Source organism: Ranitomeya imitator, chromosome 1, assembly GCF_032444005.1.
Source record: "Ranitomeya imitator isolate aRanImi1 chromosome 1, aRanImi1.pri, whole genome shotgun sequence".
NCBI lineage: Eukaryota > Metazoa > Chordata > Amphibia > Anura > Dendrobatidae > Ranitomeya > Ranitomeya imitator.
Genome location: NC_091282.1, coordinates 22818591 through 22840632, shown reverse-complemented (window position 1 = coordinate 22840632; position 22042 = coordinate 22818591). Strand labels below are relative to the sequence as shown.

General features: G+C 51.9%; 1 protein-coding gene across 3 annotated transcripts in view; it reads right to left on the bottom strand.

Moving 5' to 3' along the window:
* The window catches only part of LOC138658905 (oocyte zinc finger protein XlCOF6-like), a 110887-nt gene that overhangs the window by 33514 nt on the left and 55331 nt on the right, over positions 1–22042 (bottom strand). For 2 of the 3 annotated variants that reach the window (XM_069745870.1, XM_069745871.1), the window contains exon 1: positions 5511–5556. The exons of the other annotated variant lie outside the window; for it this stretch is intronic. The gene's annotated coding sequence lies outside the window, so the exon portion shown is untranslated. Of the gene's footprint in view, positions 1–5510; positions 5557–22042 lie in introns of those variants that run through there. 3 annotated transcript variants of the gene reach the window in all.

Here is a 22042-nt window from a genome sequence, read left to right as displayed (position 1 = left end):
CCCCTTAAAAATAGCTGTTACTTATTCAAATCTGTGAAAATGGGCGATTTGCCCACTTTGATGCCAGTTCTGATGCCCAGAACCCATTTGTGCCAGGCTGGAGTGACATGGATTTCATGTGGGGCATCAGTAGGTATGTAAATCAGGTGTTATATCAGTGGCACAAAGGCATTTAACCCCTTAAAAATAGCTGTTACTTATTCGCATGTGTGAAAATTGGTTCTCTGCCCTCTTTGATGCCAGTTTTGATGCCCAGAACCCATTTGTGCCAGGCTGGAGTGACATGGATTTCATGTGGGGCATCAGTAAATATGTAAATCAGGTGTTAAATCAGTGGCACAAAGGCATTTAACCCCTTCAATACCATACCTCAGTGCCCACTTTGATGCCCATTTTTGTGCCAGCCTTCTAAATTTTGTATCTGTTTTTAAGTGTATTCACAAAAGGACACATGACCGAATATTATTATATACTCAGAATGGTTTATTTTTATACCAAAACCTGAAAAAAACAGAAAATAAAAAATAGCCGAATAAGAAACTGCTGAATAAGAAACCAACTTCAGCATCGTCGGGATCTGTCACTCTCTCCCCCATGTGTAGTGCAGGGTCTGTCACTCTCTCTCCCCCATGTGTAGTGCAGGGTCTGTCGCTCTCTCTCCTCCATGTGTAGTGCGGGGTCTGTCACTCTCTCTCCTCCATGTGTAGTGCAGGGTCTGTCACTCTCTCTCCTCCATGTGTAGTGCAGGGTCTGTCACTCTCTCTCCTCCATGTGTAGTGCAGGGTCTGTCACTCTCTCTCCCCCATGTGTAGTGCAGGGTCTGTCGCTCTCTCTCCTCCATGTGTAGTGCAGGGTCTGTCACTCTCTCTCCTCCATGTGTAGTGCAGGGTCTGTCACTCTCTCTCCTCCATGTGTAGTGCAGGGTCTGTCACTCTCTCTCCTCCATGTGTAGTGCGGGGTCTGTCACTCTCTCTCCTCCATGTGTAGTGCAGGGTCTGTCACTCTCTCTCCCCCATGTGTAGTGCGGGGTCTGTCACTCTCTCTCCTCCATGTGTAGTGCGGGGTCTGTCACTCTCTCTCCACCATGTGTAGTGCGGGGTCTGTCACTCTCTCTCCTCCATGTGTAGTGCAGGGTCTGTCACTCTCTCTCCTCCATGTGTAGTGCAGGGTCTGTCACTCTCTCTCCTCCATGTGTAGTGCGGGGTCTGTCACTCTCTCTCCACCATGTGTAGTGCGGGGTCTGTCACTCTCTCTCCTCCATGTGTAGTGCGGGGTCTGTCACTCTCTCTCCCCCATGTGTAGTGCGGGGTCTGTCACTCTCTCTCCTCCATGTGTAGTGCGGGGTCTGTCACTCTCTCTCCACCATGTGTAGTGCGGGGTCTGTCACTCTCTCTCCTCCATGTGTAGTGCAGGGTCTGTCACTCTCTCTCCTCCATGTGTAGTGCAGGGTCTGTCACTCTCTCTCCTCCATGTGTAGTGCAGGGTCTGTCACTCTCTCTCCCCCATGTGTAGTGCAGGGTCTGTCACTCTCTCTCCTCCATGTGTAATGCAGGGTCTGTCACTCTCTCTCCTCCATGTGTAGTGCAGGGTCTGTCACTCTCTCTCCCCCATGTGTAGTGCAGGGTCTGTCGCTCTCTCTCCCCCATGTGTAGTGCAGGGTCTGTCACTCTCTCTCCTCCATGTGTAGTGCGGGGTCTGTCACTCTCTCTCCTCCATGTGTAGTGCGGGGTCTGTCACTCTCTCTCCCCCATGTGTAGTGCAGGGTCTGTCACTCTCTCTCCTCCATGTGTAGTGCAGGGTCTGTCACTCTCTCTCCCCCATGTGTAGTGCGGGGTCTGTCACTCTCTCTCCTCCATGTGTAGTGCGGGGTCTGTCACTCTCTCTCCTCCATGTGTAGTGCGGGGTCTGTCACTCTCTCTCCTCCATGTGTAGTGCGGGGTCTGTCACTCTCTCTCCTCCATGTGTAGTGCAGGGTCTGTCACTCTCTCTCCCCCATGTGTAGTGCGGGGTCTGTCACTCTCTCTCCCCCATGTGTAGTGCAGGGTCTGTCACTCTCTCTCCTCCATGTGTAGTGCGGGGTCTGTCACTCTCTCTCCTCCATGTGTAGTGCGGGGTCTGTCACTCTCTCTCCCCCATGTGTAGTGCGGGGTCTGTCACTCTCTCTCCCCCATGTGTAGTGCAGGGTCTGTCACTCTCTCTCCTCCATGTGTAGTGCGGGGTCTGTCACTCTCTCTCCCCCATGTGTAGTGCAGGGTCTGTCACTCTCTCTCCTCCATGTGTAGTGCGGGGTCTGTCACTCTCTCTCCTCCATGTGTAGTGCGGGGTCTGTCACTCTCTCTCCTCCATGTGTAGTGCGGGGTCTGTCACTCTCTCTCCTCCATGTGTAGTGCGGGGTCTGTCACTCTCTCTCCCCCATGTGTAGTGCAGGGTCTGTCACTCTCTCTCCTCCATGTGTAGTGCGGGGTCTGTCACTCTCTCTCCCCCATGTGTAGTGCGGGGTCTGTCACTCTCTCTCCCCCATGTGTAGTGCAGGGTCTGTCACTCTCTCTCCTCCATGTGTAGTGCGGGGTCTGTCACTCTCTCTCCTCCATGTGTAGTGCGGGGTCTGTCACTCTCTCTCCCCCATGTGTAGTGCGGGGTCTGTCACTCTCTCTCCTCCATGTGTAGTGCGGGGTCTGTCACTCTCTCTCCCCCATGTGTAGTGCGGGGTCTGTCACTCTCTCTCCTCCATGTGTAGTGCGGGGTCTGTCACTCTCTCTCCACCATGTGTAGTGCGGGGTCTGTCACTCTCTCTCCTCCATGTGTAGTGCGGGGTCTGTCACTCTCTCTCCCCCATGTGTAGTGCAGGGTCTGTCACTCTCTCTCCTCCATGTGTAGTGCGGGGTCTGTCACTCTCTCTCCTCCATGTGTAGTGCGGGGTCTGTCACTCTCTCTCCCCCATGTGTAGTGCGGGGTCTGTCACTCTCTCTCCTCCATGTGTAGTGCGGGGTCTGTCACTCTCTCTCCTCCATGTGTAGTGCAGGGTCTGTCACTCTCTCTCCTCCATGTGTAGTGCAGGGTCTGTCACTCTCTCTCCTCCATGTGTAGTGCGGGGTCTGTCACTCTCTCTCCACCATGTGTAGTGCGGGGTCTGTCACTCTCTCTCCTCCATGTGTAGTGCGGGGTCTGTCACTCTCTCTCCCCCATGTGTAGTGCGGGGTCTGTCACTCTCTCTCCTCCATGTGTAGTGCGGGGTCTGTCACTCTCTCTCCACCATGTGTAGTGCGGGGTCTGTCACTCTCTCTCCTCCATGTGTAGTGCAGGGTCTGTCACTCTCTCTCCTCCATGTGTAGTGCAGGGTCTGTCACTCTCTCTCCTCCATGTGTAGTGCAGGGTCTGTCACTCTCTCTCCCCCATGTGTAGTGCAGGGTCTGTCACTCTCTCTCCTCCATGTGTAATGCAGGGTCTGTCACTCTCTCTCCACCATGTGTAGTGCGGGGTCTGTCACTCTCTCTCCACCATGTGTAGTGCGGGGTCTGTCACTCTCTCTCCACCATGTGTAGTGCGGGGTCTGTCACTCTCTCTCCTCCATGTGTAGTGCAGGGTCTGTCACTCTCTCTCCTCCATGTGTAGTGCAGGGTCTGTCACTCTCTCTCCTCCATGTGTAGTGCAGGGTCTGTCACTCTCTCTCCCCCATGTGTAGTGCAGGGTCTGTCACTCTCTCTCCTCCATGTGTAGTGCAGGGTCTGTCACTCTCTCTCCTCCATGTGTAGTGCAGGGTCTGTCACTCTCTCTCCCCCATGTGTAATGCGGGGTCTGTCACTCTCTCTCCTCCATGTGTAGTGCAGGGTCTGTCGCTCTCTCTCCTCCATGTGTAGTGCAGGTTCTGTCACTCTCTCTCCCCCATGTGTAGTGCAGGGTCTGTCGCTCTCTCTCCCCCATGTGTAGTGCAGGGTCTGTCACTCTCTCTCCTCCATGTGTAGTGCGGGGTCTGTCACTCTCTCTCCTCCATGTGTAGTGCGGGGTCTGTCACTCTCTCTCCCCCATGTGTAGTGCAGGGTCTGTCACTCTCTCTCCTCCATGTGTAGTGCAGGGTCTGTCACTCTCTCTCCCCCATGTGTAGTGCGGGGTCTGTCACTCTCTCTCCTCCATGTGTAGTGCGGGGTCTGTCACTCTCTCTCCTCCATGTGTAGTGCGGGGTCTGTCACTCTCTCTCCCCCATGTGTAGTGCAGGGTCTGTCACTCTCTCTCCCCCATGTGTAGTGCAGGGTCTGTCACTCTCTCTCCTCCATGTGTAGTGCGGGGTCTGTCACTCTCTCTCCTCCATGTGTAGTGCGGGGTCTGTCACTCTCTCTCCCCCATGTGTAGTGCAGGGTCTGTCACTCTCTCTCCTCCATGTGTAGTGCAGGGTCTGTCACTCTCTCTCCTCCATGTGTAGTGCGGGGTCTGTCACTCTCTCTCCTCCATGTGTAGTGCGGGGTCTGTCACTCTCTCTCCTCCATGTGTAGTGCGGGGTCTGTCACTCTCTCTCCCCCATGTGTAGTGCAGGGTCTGTCACTCTCTCTCCCCCATGTGTAGTGCGGGGTCTGTCACTCTCTCTCCTCCATGTGTAGTGCGGGGTCTGTCACTCTCTCTCCTCCATGTGTAGTGCGGGGTCTGTCACTCTCTCTCCCCCATGTGTAGTGCAGGGTCTGTCACTCTCTCTCCTCCATGTGTAGTGCGGGGTCTGTCACTCTCTCTCCTCCATGTGTAGTGCAGGGTCTGTCACTCTCTCTCCTCCATGTGTAGTGCGGGGTCTGTCACTCTCTCTCCTCCATGTGTAGTGCAGGGTCTGTCACTCTCTCTCCTCCATGTGTAGTGCAGGGTCTGTCACTCTCTCTCCCCCATGTGTAGTGCGGGGTCTGTCACTCTCTCTCCTCCATGTGTAGTGCAGGGTCTGTCACTCTCTCTCCTCCATGTGTAGTGCAGGGTCTGTCACTCTCTCTCCTCCATGTGTAGTGCAGGGTCTGTCACTCTCTCTCCTCCATGTGTAGTGCAGGGTCTGTCACTCTCTCTCCTCCATGTGTAGTGCGGGGTCTGTCACTCTCTCCCCCATGTGTAGTGCGGGGTCTGTCACTCTCTCTCCTCCATGTGTAGTGCGGGGTCTGTCACTCTCTCTCCCCCATGTGTAGTGCGGGGTCTGTCACTCTCTCCCCCATGTGTAGTGCGGGGTCTGTCACTCTCTCTCCTCCATGTGTAGTGCAGGGTCTGTCACTCTCTCTCCTCCATGTGTAGTGCAGGGTCTGTCACTCTCTCTCCCCCATGTGTAGTGCGGGGTCTGTCACTCTCTCTCCTCCATGTGTAGTGCGGGGTCTGTCACTCTCTCTCCCCCATGTGTAGTGCGGGGTCTGTCACTCTCTCTCCTCCATGTGTAGTGCGGGGTCTGTCACTCTCTCTCCTCCATGTGTAGTGCGGGGTCTGTCACTCTCTCCTCCATGTGTAATGCAAATAGGGCGACTCCCTGTAGATCGGGGTGAGGACCCAGCACCTACCTCCACCTGCAGAGCGGACAGGACCTGTGTGACGTCACCGTCATGTGATCAGTCACATGGGGAGGAGTCACATGATCAGGGGCGGAGCTCCAGGGTTCTCAGTGTCTGCAGGACTCTGCTGTGCTGGATGATGTCTAGTGTCATAGAGAAGGATGGAGCAGAGCCGTGTGTGTAATGTGTGCGGAGCGGAGCCGTGTGTGTAATGTGTGCGGAGCGGAGCCGTGTGTGTAATGTGTGCGGAGCGGAGCCGTGTGTGTAATGTGTGCGGAGCGGAGCCGTGTGTGTAATGTGTGCGGAGCGGAGCCGTGTGTGTAATGTGTGCGGAGCCGTGTGTGTAATGTGTGCGGAGCGGAGCCGTGTGTGTAATGTGTGCGGAGCCGTGTGTGTAATGTGTGCGGAGCGGAGCCGTGTGTGTAATGTGTGCGGAGCGGAGCCGTGTGTGTAATGTGTGCGGAGCGGAGCCGTGTGTGTAATGTGTGCGGAGCGGAGCCGTGTGTGTAATGTGTGCGGAGCCGTGTGTGTAATGTGTGCGGAGCGGAGCCGTGTGTGTAATGTGTGCGGAGCCGTGTGTGTAATGTGTGCGGAGCGGAGCCGTGTGTGTAATGTGTGCGGAGCGGAGCCGTGTGTGTAATGTGTGCGGAGCGGAGCCGTGTGTGTAATGTGTGCGGAGCCGTGTGTGTAATGTGTGCGGAGCGGAGCCGTGTGTGTAATGTGTGCGGAGCCGTGTGTGTAATGTGTGCGGAGCGGAGCCGTGTGTGTAATGTGTGCGGAGCGGAGCCGTGTGTGTAATGTGTGCGGAGCGGAGCCGTGTGTGTAATGTGTGCGGAGCGGAGCCGTGTGTGTAATGTGTGCAGAGCCGTGTGTGTAATGTGTGCGGAGCGGAGCCGTGTGTGTATTGTGTGCGGAGCGGAGCCGTGTGTGTAATGTGTGCGGAGCTAAGCCGTGTGTGTAATGTGTGCGGAGCGGTGTGTGTATTGTGTGCGGAGCGGAGCCGTGTGTAATGTGTGCGGAGCGGAGCGGTGTGTATAATGTGTGCGGAGCGGTGTCTGTAATGTGTGCAGAGCCAAGCGGTGTGTGTAATGTGTGCAGAGCGGAGCCGTGTGTGTAATGTGTGCAGAGCGGAACTGTGTGTGTAATGTGTGCGGAGCGGAGCCGTGTGTGTAATGTGTGCGGAGCCGTGTGTAATGTGTGCGGAGCGGAGCTGTGTGTCTAATGTGTGCGGAGCAGAGCCGTGTGTGTAATGTGTGCGGAGCGGAGCCGTGTGTGTAATGTGTGCGGAGCGGAGCCGTGTGTGTAATGTGTGCGGAGCGGAGCTGTGTGTGTAATGTGTGCGGAGCGGAGCCGTGTGTGTAATGTGTGCGGAGCGGAGCCGTGTGTGTAATGTGTGCGGAGCGGTGTGTATAATGTGTGCGGAGTGGTGTGTGTAATGTGTGCAGAGCGGAGCAGTGTGTGTAATGTGTGCGGAACCGTGTGTGTAATGTGTGCGGAGCCGCGTGTGCAGAGTGGAGTCGTGTGTGTAATGTGTGCAGAGCGGAACCGTGTGTGTAATGTGTGCGGAGCCGCGTGTGCAGAGTGGAGTCGTGTGTGTAATGTGTGCAGTGCGGAGCCGTGTGTGTAATGTGTGCGGAGCGAAGCCATGTGTGTAATGTCTGCAGAGCGGAGCCTTGTGTGTATTGTGTGCGGAGCGGAGCCGTGTGTGTAATGTGTGCGGAGCGGAGCCGTGTGTGTATTGTGAGCGGAGCCGTGTGTGTAATGTGTGCGGAGCCGCGTGTGCAGAGTGGAGTCGTGTGTGTAATGTGTGCAGAGCGGAGCCGTGTGTGTAATGTGTGCAGTGCGGAGCCGTGTGTGTAATGTGTGCAGAGCGGAGCCGTGTGTGTAATGTGTGCGGAGCGAAGCCATGTGTGTAATATCTGCAGAGCGGAGCCTTGTGTGTATTGTGTGCGGAGCGGAGCCGTGTGTGTAATGTGTGCGGAGCGGAGCCGTGTGTGTATTGTGTGCGGAGCGGAGCCGTGTGTGTAATGTGTGCGGAGCCGTGTGTGTAATGTGTGCAGAGCGGAGCCGTGTGTGTAATGTGTGCGGAGCGGAGCCGTGTGTGTAATGTCTGCAGAGCGGAGCCGTGTGTGTAATGTGTGCGGAGCCGTGTGTGTAATGTGTGCGGAGCCGTGTGTGTAATGTGTGCGGAGCGGAGCCGTGTGTGTAATGTGTGCAGTGCGGAGCCGTGTGTTTAATGTGTGCAAAGCGTAGCCGTGTGCGTAATGTGCGCGGAGCCGTGTGTGTAATGTGCGCGGAGCCATGTGTTTAATGTGCATGTAGGTGATCAAAATCCACACCTGGGACACTGGAAGGTCTTGTGCTGCTGTCCACCAATCCGAGTCTAATGAATCAATCTACTCATATCTAGTCCGAACTGTCTCAGATACAGAGGACAGTCCTGGATTTGGGTCTATGCCCTGAAATCTCTGGCATCTGCTGAATGTCTCTCACTTACACCTCTCCTCTGACATCTGCTGGGTTAGAAAGAAATGGTAAATGGGGGTGGACTGTGGTGTGGCCAGGGACAGGGTCAAAATAGCTTCAGCGTACTTAGCGCCCCCCATGATTTGTCTCTCTTTCTGTTTTCAGAACTTGGGAGATACCTGTGTGTGTGAGGTACATGAAGCAGAGCTGTGTGTGTGAGGTACATGAAGCAGAGCTGTGTGTGAGGTACGTGGAGCAGAGCTGTGTGTGAGGTACATGGAGCAGAGCTGTGTGTGAGGTACGTGGAGCAGAGCTGTGTGTGAGTTACGTGGAGCAGAGCTGTGTGTGAGGTACATGGGGCAGAGCTGTGTGTGTTAGGTACGTGGAACAGAGCTGTGTGTGAGGTACGCGGAGCAGAGTTGTGTGTGTTAGGTACATGGAGCAGAGCTGTGTGTGAGGTACATGGAGCAGAGCTGTGTGTGTTAGGTACAGGGAACAGAGCTGTGTGTGAGGTACGTGGAGCAGAGCTGTGTGTGAGGTACATGGGGCAGAGCTGTGTGTGAGGTACATGGGGCAGAGCTGTGTGTGATATACATGGGGCAGAGCTGTGTGTGTTAGGTACGTGGAGCAGAACTGTGTGTGAGGTACGCGGAGCAGAGTTGTGTGTGTTAGGTACATGGAGCAGAGCTGTGTGTGTAATGGACGTGTTGCAGAGCTGTGTGTAGGGGAAAGCAGAGATAGCCCTGAAGAGTTATTGAGGAAGGTGACTTTAGTGTAGAAAGAGGGGCGTGGCTTGGACTCGCAATGTGAGGACGCTGGAGTCTAGAGCTCCCTGCAAGCTACCCTTCTGAAGCTACTTTCAAGTGAAAAAAGAGAATTTTCACCGTTTTTTTTTTTTGTTTTGTTTTTTTTTTAACATGGGCTTCTTGCTGACCTTGCTGAGACCAAAATCGTGATTTTGGGACCTGGACTGCAGAAATTTTACCTCAGAAAAACTGGCAAGGTTTGAAGCTATGCTGAGGCCCACAAGGCCCTGACCTGAATGACATGGAGCGCAGCTTCAGGAGTGGCTAATACCCGGTGCAGAGCTGCATTATTGTGGTCATCTCTGCCACATAGGGAAAAAGAGAAATAATAATTATTCTTATATTGGTGCTGCTGCGGTGGGACTGCTGAGAGGGGTGTCCGAAATTGGCGACTCATGGTTTGTTTGCGCAATGCTGCCTTCCCACCTTGTGTCTGCTGTTGGCGTACTTGTCCGTTTGTGTTGCTGCCACTCTGCCACAAGAAATATACCCACCGAGAGAAGAAGAAGCCGAGGACAAGACGGCGGTTATCACCCGGTGTGATGGGGTTGTGCCAGTCATTACACTGGTTACCCATCCACTCAAGAATCCAGTACAAAACTACTACCCTCATCCACAAAGCACTCCATGGCTCAGCACCACCCTACATCTCCTCTCTGGTCTCAGTCTACCACCCTACCCGTGCCCTCCGCTCCGCTGATGACCTCAGGTTAGCATCCTCAATAATCAGAACCTCCCACTCCCGTCTCCAAGACTTTACACGTGCTGCGCCGATTCTTTGGAATGCACTACCTAGGATAATACGATTAATCCCCAATCCCCACAGTTTTAAGCGTGCCCTAAAAACTCATTTGTTCAGACTGGCCTACCGCCTCAATGCATTAACCTAACGATCCCTGTGTGGCCTATATTAAAAAAAAAAAAAAAAAATTAATTAACTGGTTCATGCAGCTTTACATGAACACCCAAGCCTTACACTATGGCTGGTCCGAATAACTATAGCAATTGTTACCATCCACCTCTCGTGTCTCCCCTTTTCCTCATAGTTTGTAAGCTTACGAGCAGGGCCCTCACTCCTCTTGGTATCTGTTTTGAACTGTATTTCTGTTATGCTGTAATGTCTATTGTATGTACAAGTCCCCTCTATAATTTGTAAAGCGCTGCGGAATATGTTGGCGCTATATAAATAAAAATTATTATTATTATTATGGGGTATGCGACAAAGCAGGAAGGGCTGATAAACAATCCAACGAGATTTATTGGAACAGGGGCAGCACAAATGAGGGTAATACTGCAGCATCCATAATGAGTCCACACAAAGGGAGAAGATCTGGGGGTGCCACCCGGTAATCTGATGCCAGGGAAAGATATAAATACTCTTTAGAAGAGTTCAATAGATCCAGCAGATGAGGGATACGACGCAGTCCTACGTGGCAGCTTCGAACAATACGCACGGCACCAGGATCTCACCTCAGCTTAAAGGGAACCTGTCACCCCGAAAATCCCGGGTGAGGTAATCCCACCGGCATCAGGGGCTTATCTACAGCATTCTGTAATGCTGTAGATAAGCCCCCGATGTAACCTGAAAAGGGAGAAAAAGACGTTAGATTATACTCACCCAGGGGCGGTCCCGCTGCTGGTCAGGTCGGATGGGCGTCTCTGGTCCGCTCCGGCGCCTCCCATCTTCATTACAAGACGTCCTCTTCTGATCTTCAGCCACGGCTCCGGCGCAGGCGTTCTTTGCTCTGCCCTGTTGAGGGCAGACAAAGTACTGCAGTGCGCAGGCGCCGGGCCTCTGACCTTTCCGGCGCCTGCGCACTGCAGTACTATCCTCTGCCCTCAACAGGGCAGAGCAAAGTACGCCTGCGCCGGAGCCGTGGCTGAAGATCAGAAGAGGACGTCATGGAAAGAAGATAAGAGGCGCCGCAGCGGACCGGAGACGCCCATCCGACCTGACCAGCAGCGGGACCGCCCCCGGGTGAGTATAATCTAACGTCTTTTTCTCCCTTTTCAGGTTACATCGGGGGCTTATCTACAGCATTACAGAATGCTGTAGATAAGCCCCTGATGCCGGTGGGATTACCTCACCCGCGATTTTCGGGGTGACAGGTTCCCTTTAAGATCCCAGCCCTTTGCAGGTGACCACATAACTGACTCAGCCAACATATGAGTCTATTGTCCTGTGTCCTGGGATCAGCCCATCGATGGGGGAGGTTCACACCAACTTTTAACATGTGGCTACATTGAGAGGTTTCCAGAAGCTACCGGCTCCATTCTGTCTTACAGGTTTGTGTTTTGGATGAGTCCCACGCTGAGAAGAACAAAGAAAAAATCCCACACCAGATGTAGTACAAGTGAGGTGGACCTAGGCCTGGTTACATTACAGTCCAGGAACACAGGCCGGGGAAGGGACATGCTGTTAGGCTGTGTGCCCACGTTGCGTTTGTTATGCGTTTCTGCTGCATTTTTGCCGCAGCAGAAACACTTAAAAATCGCATTTCCATGCAATCCTATGGGATTCCGCAGTTGCTATGCCCATGCTGCGGATTTTCCCGCTGCGGAATCGCATAGCGGGAAAATCCGCAGCATGTTCATTATGTCTGCGAAATCGCGGCGATTCTACCGCCATAGGTTTTCATTAAAATGCTCACTTTACGTATGTGGCTATGCCCACTAGTGTAAAGTGAGAACTTCATGTGCGGATGGTACCCAGGGTCTGGAGGAGAGGAGACTCTCCTCCAAGCCTTTGGTACCATATTCCTGTAAAAAAAAAAATAATTAAAATAAAAAATAGGGATATACTAACCTCCTGATGGTCCCCAATCTCCTCAGCGGTGCACGCGGCAGCTTCCGTTCCCAGGGATGCATTGCGCGAATCACCTGAGATGACGTCGCGGTAACACGACCGTGTCAAGATTCCCCTGACCGCTGCCCCCAATTTGTCACGATTCACACCGTTACCGTCACCCCTACGTCACGGGTGGAGGTGACTTTAGGCCAACAGATGGCTATCACATGTGCAGGGGGGCTTATCTTAGTTATCCCTCCACTGCTAACAATGTGATGAAAAACACCCACAAGGCTATTGACCTCTTAGTTTCCAGCAGGGGCTTATTTTAGGTATCCCACTGCTTTTCAATATACCACAAACCGCAGGGATTTATGTATATCCCGCTTACAGTTCCACTTAACACTTGCAGCTCTCTGGCGCCCCCCTTACTCTCAGGTCAGATTAGGTACTGCACCCCGGGTAATTGGTCGCCCGACAGGCTGCCTGCTATGTACTGGCTATTGGGCACGCTGCAGTGACGCGATAAACTACTCCCACTCAGGCAGGAACAATAATTATCAACGCCGCAGTCGCTACAACATAATCCAAAAGTCAGCACACAATCGCTGCCACCAGCTTCGATTAAACGGGTCCGAAGCTAACCCAACACAACAGTAGTGTATTTCCCTTCAGAAGACTTAGGGTACGGTTTTTAGAGCATGGAGAATGAACTAACATATAATATTATATCCCATAAAAATTAGGCAGTGCTTTATCAAAAATATTTTCTAAAGATGTTACAAATGAGACAATTGCAAATATGTGCAAGGGTCATTATGAAATAAACAGGGATTAAATGAGAAAAGGTAACACTCACATGTTCAAAGCATGGCAGGCAACCATACGTCCCAGCTCATTGGACGTGCGCAGGGCTCTTCCAGGAGAAGAAGCAAGCAAGCAGGAAGAAGAAAACTGAGCTGAGAGCCTGCCACAAACTTAAGACCTGCAGCTAGTGACATCACAGAAAGGCTGGCTTATCCAGACCCTCCTCTCTCTACATTCTGACTAAACTTTAAACTATTCTCTCTAATTTCTATAACTTCGCTACAAAACATGTCTAGTCATAACAAACCCATCATTCATCTCGGATTAACGTTGGCATTCTAATGAGATCAAATATGTCCTATCTGGGATACATATTTACAGAGAAATCCCTACTTCTTTACCAGATGGAGTTAGAAGCCCGTGTTTCGCGGGATGGGTAGGTCCACCGAGTGCGACCAAGGATATATATTTTCGTGTTCGTAACGTAACCATTGTGCATAATATCTTACAAAAACAAAACAAAGAACTTTCATGAATCCTAGAAGTTTCTAGTTCACTTACAGCTGGACAAGAGCTTACACGGCAGGAAATGCCGGTCGTAAATACCTTTCGGCCATAAAACTCCCCCCAGTACATTGGCAAAGCAGCTCTTGGCTGAGTAAAAGGGAAGGGGGGCTTGTTAGCCCACAGCCTTGAGCAAGAGAGCTACTTATATGATATTTCATACCATATCGTGACACCTCCCCCTTTTGGTGTGCGCTAGGGAGGCAGAACCCTATGGTATGCCTCCATGGGCACCTCAGTAGGTTCACCCTGGAAGACAGTCCATCTGCATTCCCATGCTCTTTGCCCGTTTTGTGTTCAATGGTGAAGTCAAACTGCTGAAGGGCAAGGCTCCAGCGTAGCAACCTGCCGTTGGTTCCACACATGGCGTTTAGCCAGCGCAGAGGGTTGTGGTCGGTCACCACAGTGAAGGGGCGACCGTACAAGTAGGGCTGCAAGCGCTGCAAGGCCCAGACTATGGCCAGGCACTCCTTCTCAATGGTGGAGTAGGCCACTTCCCTCGGCAAAAGTTTCCAGCTCAGATATAACACGGGGTGCTCTTGGTCCTCCGAGTCAACCTGGCTGAGCACAGCACCAAGGCCAAACTCGCTGGCGTCGGTCTGCACCAAGAACGGTCGACTGCTGTCGACTGCTTTCAACACAGGGGCGTTGCACAGTGCGGTTCTCAACGCCTGGAAGGCCCCCTCACAGCCATCTGTCCAGTTGACAATGTGGGGTAGCTTCTTCCTGGTGAGGTCCGTCAAAGGTTTTGCCAGGCTACTATAGTGCTGTACGAAGCGCCTATAGTACCCTGCAGTGCCCAGGAAGGACATCACCTGTTTCTTGGTCATGGGAGTAGGCCAGTTCACGATCGCGCCCACTTTCTCCGGCTCTGGCTTCAGGGTGTTCCCGCCTACCTGGTGCCCAGGTAGTGAACCTCCCTTATGCCCATCTGGCACTTTCCTGGCTTGATAGTCAGTCCTGCTTGGTGAATATGCCTGAGCACCTCCCGAGATGCTGCAGGTGTTCCTCCCAGGAGGAACTGAAGATGGCAATGTCATCCAAGTACGCCACGGCGTACTTCTCCAGTCCTTGAAGCAGGAGGTTGACCATCCGCTGGAAAGTGGCAGGGGCATTCTTCATGCCGAAGGGCATGACCGTGGACTCGTACAGTCCAAAAGGTGTGATAAAGGTGGACTTCTCCTGCGCCTCGGGGCTCAGGGGAATCTGCCAGTATCCTCGACTCAGATCCATTATTGTTAGGTAATCTGCACCAGCTAACTTATCCAGCAGCTCCTCGATGCGTGGCATTGGGTGCGCGTCGGAGGCTGTGATGGCGTTGAGCCCCCTGTAGTCCATGCAGAACCGGGTGGTCCGGTCCTTCTTTGGCACGAGAACTACAGGTGATGCCCACGCGCTCTTTAACCGTCGAATCACCCCCAGCTGTAACATCTCATCGATCTCTTGGCGCATAATCTGTTGCACCTGGTCAGAGATTCGATAGGGTGTTCGCCGTAGTGGGGCGTGATTCCCGGTGTCCACCTCGTGGACTGCTAACTGAGTCCTCCCAGGTCGGTTGGAGAACATGACCCGGAAGGGTTCCAGTGTGGTTTGCAACTGCAACCGCTGGGGTTCAGTTAACGAGGCGCTTACCTCCACGTCCTCGATGGACCCATTGGCCTTGGCTTGGGCCAGCATGTCCAGGAGGGTGTCTTCCTCCCCGTCTTCGGGCAAGCTGCAGACCGGTAGGACGAAAGGTTCACGTTCATGATGAGCCTTCATCATGTTGACGTGAAAGGCCTGTCGCTTACACCGAGCGTGGTCAAGCGTGACCACGTACGTGACCGGGTTGAGCTGTTGGTGGACGACGTACGGGCCCTCCCAGGCTGCCTGAAGCTTATCCGTTGGTACGGGGACCAGCACCCACACCTTTTGACCCCCGTGGTAGGTCCACTCCCGGGCGTTCTGGTCGTACCAGTGCTTCTGGTCAGCCTGAGCCTGCGTCATGTTGTCATGCACCAACTGCGTCAAGGTCTGCATCTTGTCACGGAAGCGCATGAAATACTCCACTATGGACACTTCAGAAGGGTTCGGCTCCTCTTCCCAGGATTCTCTTACCAACCCAAGGGGTCCCCGGACTCGCCTGCCGTACAGGAGCTCGAAGGGGGAGAACCCCGTCGAGGCCTGCGGAACCTCTCGGTAAGCGAACAGCAGGTGTGGGAGATACCACTCCCAGTCGCACCCTTGAGTCTCAACCAGCATGCATAGCATCTGTTTAAGGGTACCATTGAAGCGTTCACACAAGCCATTGGTCTGTGGGTGATACGCACTCGATACCAGGTGCTTCACCTGCATTCTCTTACAGAGAGCCTCCATTAGGCGAGACATAAATTGGGTCCCTTGATCAGTAAGCATTTCCCTGGGAAATCCTACACGTGAAAAGATGGCCAACAGGGCATCCGCCACCTTATCTGCCCTAGTTGACGACAGAGCTACTGCCTCTGGGTACCGGGTAGCGTAGTCTACCACAGTAAGGATGTATTGCTTTCCAGAGCTGCTGGGGACAGCCAGCGGGCCCACAATGTCCACCGTGATCCTCTGGAAAGGCTCCTCTATCACTGGCAAAGGGATCAGGGGAGCCTTAAGAGCAGGCCCCGCCTTCCCCACTCTTTGACAAGTGATACAGGAGCGGCAGTAGTTTGACACATCTGTCCCCATCTTAGGCCAACAGAAGTGTTGAGACAGCTGGGCCTTAGTTTTGCTGATCCCCAAGTGTCCAGCTAGCGGGATCTCATGGGCAATCTGCAACAACTCACTCCGGAATTGCTGCGGGACGACCAGCTGTCTTTCCCTCAACCACTCCTTTTGTGATTCTCCGGGTACGGTCTCCCGGTATAACCTTCCTCGTTCCCAGAACACCTTCTCCTTATCAGCCTCGGAGAAGTGCGTCCCGGCAAGTTGTCTCAAACTCTCTAGGCTCGCATCTGTGTGCAGAGCGGTCTGAAACTCCTGGCTAGGGGAAGCCAGAAGCGACATCAGGGTCCCTTCCCCACGGGAACCCTCTTGGACCTGCTCTGGGTCCACCTCTGGTTCAGTCACAGTGGTGACTGAGGAGGGTCCGGAAGGCTGACAGTTATCTGCGTTCCGGGCACTCTGACTGCGGGTGACAGCAGCTACGTAGGCTGTCTCCCCGGGGATTTCTAAAGACCCATCAGCCGGCGCTGCTATGGGCTCTACCTACCCATCCACCCCCAACACTCCAGGGGCAGTGCTACTTATGGGCCAGTTACCTTCCTCGGTGGCACTGGTCACTTTCATGGCATCACCTTCCTCACGGTTCCCATGCATCTCCCCATTTCCTGTAGCACCGACACTTGCCCCTGTTAGGGGTTCCTCAGCCGTCTCACTCCGCAGAGCGACATGGCTTTGCACGCCTGTACCTATGGACACATTAACCTTCACAGAAAAATCATTATCAGGTTCAGCTGGCACAGGTACAACATTTTCACCATCAATCCTAGGAAAAAAATGGTTATTAGATGCATCATTACAAGATAAAGCATGGTCAGGTAACGCATGCGATTTCCCATCATCATCATCATCAGGGTTAACGTTACTCTCATTAGTAGATTGGGGAGGGGTGTCAGGAACGTAGTATGCAACCATCCTCCCCAAATCAGTCCCCAACAAAACATCAGTGGGCAAATTATCAGACAGCCTCACTTCCTTCACCCCGCTCCCGGCACTCCAATCAATATAAACCCGGGCCATTGGTAAGGGACAGCTGATGCCCCCAATCCCAGTGACAGTTAGGGTTTTCCCCAGAATGATTTCTCCAGGGGCCGCCAGTTCGGGTCGGATGAGGGTTCCTTCAGCCCCAGTGTCCTTGAGGCCTGTAGCGACATGGCCTCCCACAGTGACGTGCTGTACGTTGTCACACACCCTCCCAACCACACCACCCACCAAAAGGACTGCTGCATTAGGCCCTGGGGCCTTGGCTGGGGGGTTCTTCGGCCTGTCTGGACAGAAGGTACTGATATGCCCAGGCCGCTTGCAGTAGTAACATTGGCGAGGTTCGGTGGTAGGTCTGGTGTTGTTGGCCACAGGGCCAGGACCTCTGGTGTGTTGGCTGGCAGGGTGTTATGAAAGGCAATTCAGTATCACAATGGACATGGAGGTCAGAGCACATACAGTGATCTGACAATAACCCAAAATCATAGAACGAGCTCTGAGACGTGGGATCTCTGCAGACCGCAATCCCTAATCCTCTCCAAACAACACTAGAGGCAGCCGTGGATTGCGCCTAACTCTGCCTATGCAACTCGGCACAGCCTGAGAAACTAACTAGCCTGAAGATAGAAAATAAGCCTACCTTGCCTCAGAGAAACACCCCAAAGGAAAAGGCAGCCCCCCACATATAATGACTGTGAGTAAAGATGAAAAGACAAACGTAGGGATGAAATAGATTCAGCAAAGTGAGGCCCGACTTTCTTAACAGAGCGAGGATAGGAAAGATAACTTTGCGGTCTACACAAAACCCTAAAGAAAACCACGCAAAGGGGGCAAAAAGACCCTCTGTACCGAACTAACGGCACGGAGGTACACCCTTTGCGTCCCAGAGCTTCCAGCAAAACAATTAGACAAGCTGGACAGAAAAAATAGCAAACAAATAGCAAAGAAGAACTTAGCTATGCAGAGCAGCAGGCCACAGGAATGATCCAGGGAAAAACAAGTCCAACACAGGAACATTGACAGGAAGCCAGGATCAAAGCATTAGGTGGAGTTAAGTAGAGAAGCACCTAACGACCTCACCAGATCACCTGAGGGAGGAAACTCAAAAGCCGCAGTACCACTTTCCTCCACAAACGGAAGCTCCCAGAGAGAATCAGCCGAAGTACCACTTGTGACCACAGGAGGGAGCTCTGCCACAGAATTCACAACAGTATCCCCCCCTTGAGGAGGGGTCACCGAACCCTCACCAGAGCCCCCAGGCCGACCAGGATGAGCCACATGAAAGGCACGAACAAGATCGGGAGCATGGACGTCAGAGGCAAAAACCCAGGAATTATCTTCCTGAGCATAACCCTTCCATTTAACCAGATACTGGAGTTTCCGTCTTGAAACACGAGAATCCAAAATCTTCTCCACAATATACTCCAATTCCCCCTCCACCAAAACCGGGGCAGGAGGGTCAACAGATGGAACCATAGGTGCCACGTATCTCCGCAACATTGACCTATGGAATACGTTATGTATGGAAAAAGAATCTGGGAGGGTCAGACGAAAAGACACAGGATTAAGAACCTCAGAAATCCTATACGGACCAATGAAATGAGGTTTAAACTTAGGAGAGGAAACCTTCATAGGAATATGACGAGAAGATAACCAAACCAGATCCCCAACACGAAGTCGGGGACCCACCTGGCGTCTGCGATTAGCGAAACGTTGAGCCTTCTCCTGGGACAAGGTCAAATTGTCCACTACATGAGTCCAAATCTGCTGCAACCTGTCCACCACAGTGTCCACACCAGGACAGTCCGAAGACTCAACCTGTCCTGAAGAGAAACGAGGATGGAACCCAGAATTGCAGAAAAATGGCGAAACCAAGGTAGACGAGCTGGCCCGATTATTAAGGGTGAACTCAGCCAAAGGCAAAAAGGACACCCAGTCATCCTGATCGGCAGAAACAAAGCATCTCAGATAAGTTTCCAAGGTCTGATTGGTTCGTTCGGTCTGGCCATTAGTCTGAGGATGGAAAGCCGAGGAAAAAGACAAGTCAATGCCCATCCTACCACAAAAGGCTCGCCAAAACCTCGAAACAAACTGGGAACCTATCAGAAACGATATTCTCTGGAATGCCATGTAGACGAACCACATGCTGGAAGAACAATGGCACCAAATCAGAGGAGGAAGGCAATTTAGACAAGGGTACCAGATGGACCATCTTAGAAAAGCGATCACAGACCACCAAAATGACTGACATCTTTTGAGAAACGGGAAGATCTGAAATAAAATCCATAGAGATATGTGTCCAAGGCCTCATCGGAACCGGCAAGGGCAAAAGCAACCCACTGGCACGAGAACAGCAGGGCTTAGCCCGAGCACAAATCCCACAGGACTGCACAAAAGTACGCACATCCCGCGACAGAGATGGCCACCAAAAGGATCTAGCCACTAACTCTCTGGTACCAAAGATTCCAGGATGACCAGCCAACACCGAACAATGAACCTCAGAGATAACTTTATTCGTCCACCTATCAGGGACAAACAGTTTCTCCGCTGGACAACGATCAGGTTTGTTAGCCTGAAATTTTTGCAGCACCCGCCGCAAATCAGGGGAGATGGCAGACACAATTACTCCTTCCTTGAGGATACCCGCCGGCTCAGACAAACCCGGAGAGTCGGGCACAAAACTCCTAGACAGGGCGTCAGCCTTCACATTTTTAGAGCCCGGGAGGTACAAAATCACAAAGTCAAAACGGGCAAAAAACAGCGATCAACGAGCCTGTCTAGGATTCAAACGCTTAGCAGACTCGAGATAAGTCAAGTTCTTATGATCAGTCAATACCACCACGCGATGCTTAGCTCCTTGAAGCCAATGACGCCACTCCTCGAATGCCCACTTCATGGCCAGCAACTCTCGGTTGCCCACATCATAATTTCGCTCAGCAGGCGAAAACTTCCTGGAAAAAAAAGCGCATGGTTTCATCACTGAGCAATCAGAACCTCTCTGCGACAAAACAGCCCCTGCTCCAATCTCAGAAGCATCAACCTCGACCTGGAACGGAAGAGAAACATCTGGCTGACACAACACAGGGGCAGAAGAAAAACGACGCTTTAACTCCTGAAAAGCCTCCACAGCAGCAGAAGACCAATTGACCACATCAGCACCCTTCTTGGTCAAATCGGTCAATGGTTTGGCAATACTAGAAAAATTGCAGATGAAGCGACGATAAAAATTAGCAAAGCCCAGGAACTTTTGCAGACTTTTCAGAGATGTCGGCTGAGTCCAATCATGGATGGCTTGGACCTTAACAGGATCCATCTCGATAGTAGAAGGGGAAAAGATGAACCCCAAAAATGAAACCTTCTGAACACCAAAGAGACACTTTGATCCCTTCACAAACAAAGAATTAGCACGCAGGACCTGAAACACCGTTCTGACCTGCTTCACATGAGACTCCCAATCATCCGAGAAGATCAAAATGTCATCCAAGTACACAATCAGGAATTTATCCAGGTACTCTCGGAAGATGTCATGCATAAAGGACTGAAACACTGATGGAGCATTGGCAAGTCCGAATGGCATCACTAGATACTCAAAATGACCCTCGGGCGTATTAAATGCAGTTTTCCATTCATCGCCTCGCCTGATTCGCACCAGATTATACGCACCACGAAGATCGATCTTGGTGAACCAACTAGCCCCCTTAATCCGAGCAAACAAATCAGATAACAATGGCAAGGGGTACTGAAATTTAACCGTGATCTTATTTAGAAGGCGGTAATCTATACAAGGTCTCAGCACACCATCCTTCTTGGCTACAAACAAGAACCCTGCTCCTAATGGCGACGATGACGGGCGAATATGCCCCTTCTCCAGGGATTCCTTCACATAACTGCGCATAGCGGCGTGCTCAGGCACGGATAAATTAAACAGTCGACCTTTTGGGAATTTACTACCAGGAATCAAATTGATAGCACAATCACAATCCCTATGCGGAGGTAGGGTATCGGACTTGGGCTCATCAAATACATCCCGGTAATCAGACAAGAACTCTGGAACCTCAGAAGGGGTGGATGACGAAATAGTCAGAAATGGAACATCACCATGTACCCCCTGACAACCCCAGCTGGACACCGACATGGATTTCCAATCTAATACTGGATTATGGGCTTGTAGCCATGGCAACCCCAACACGACCACATCATGCAGATTATGCAATACCAGAAAGCGAATAACCTCCTGATGTGCAGGAGCCATGCACATGGTCAGCTGGGTCCAGTATTGAGGCTTATTCTTGGCCAAAGGCGTAGCATCAATTCCTCTCAAGGGAATAGGACACTGCAAGGGCTCCAAGAAAAACCCACAACGCTTAGCATATTCCAAGTCCATCAAATTTAGGGCAGCGCCTGAATCCACAAATGCCATGACAGAACACGATGACAAAGAGCAGATCAAGGTAACGGACAGAAGAAATTTTGACTGTACTGTACCAATGGTGGCAGACCTAGCGAACCGCTTAGTGCGCTTAGGACAATCAGAGATAGCATGAGTGGAATCACCACAGTAGAAACACAGACCATTCAGACGTCTGTGTTCTTGCCGTTCAACTCTGGTCAAAGTCCTATCACACTGCATAGGCTCAGGTTTAAGCTAAGGTAATACCGCCAAATGGTGCACAGATTTACGCTCACGCAAGCGTCGACCGATCTGAATGGCCAAAGACATAGACTCATTCAAACCAGCAGGCATAGGAAATCCCACCATGACATCCTTAAGGGCTTCAGAGAGACCCTTTCTGAATATAGCTGCAAGCGCAGATTCATTCCATTGAGTGAGTACAGACCACTTTCTAAATTTCTGACAATATACCTCTATCTCATCCTGAGCCTGACAAAGAGCCAGCAAATTTTTTTCTGCCTGATCCACTGAATTAGGCTCATCGTACAGCAACCCAAGTGCCAGGAAAAACGCATAAATATTACTCAATGCAGGATCTCCTGACGCAAGAGAAAACGCCCAGTCCTGAGGGTCGCCACGCAAAAAAGAAATGACGATCCTAACCTGTTGAACTGGGTCACCAGAGGAGCGAGGTTTCAAAGCCAGAAATAGTTTACAATTATTTTTGAAACTCAGAAATTTAGTTCTATCTCCAAAAAACAAATCTGGAATAGGAATTCTCGGTTCTAGCAAAGAATTCTGAACCACAAAATCTTGAATATTTTGAACTCTTGCCGTGAGCTGATCCACACATGAAGACAGACCTTTAATGTCCATTGCTACACCTGTGTCCTGAACCACCCAAATGTCTAGGGGAAAAAAAAGGCAAAACACAGTGCAAAGAAAAAAAAATGGTCTCAGAACTTCTTTTTTCCCTCTATTGAGAATCATTAGCACTTTTGGCTTC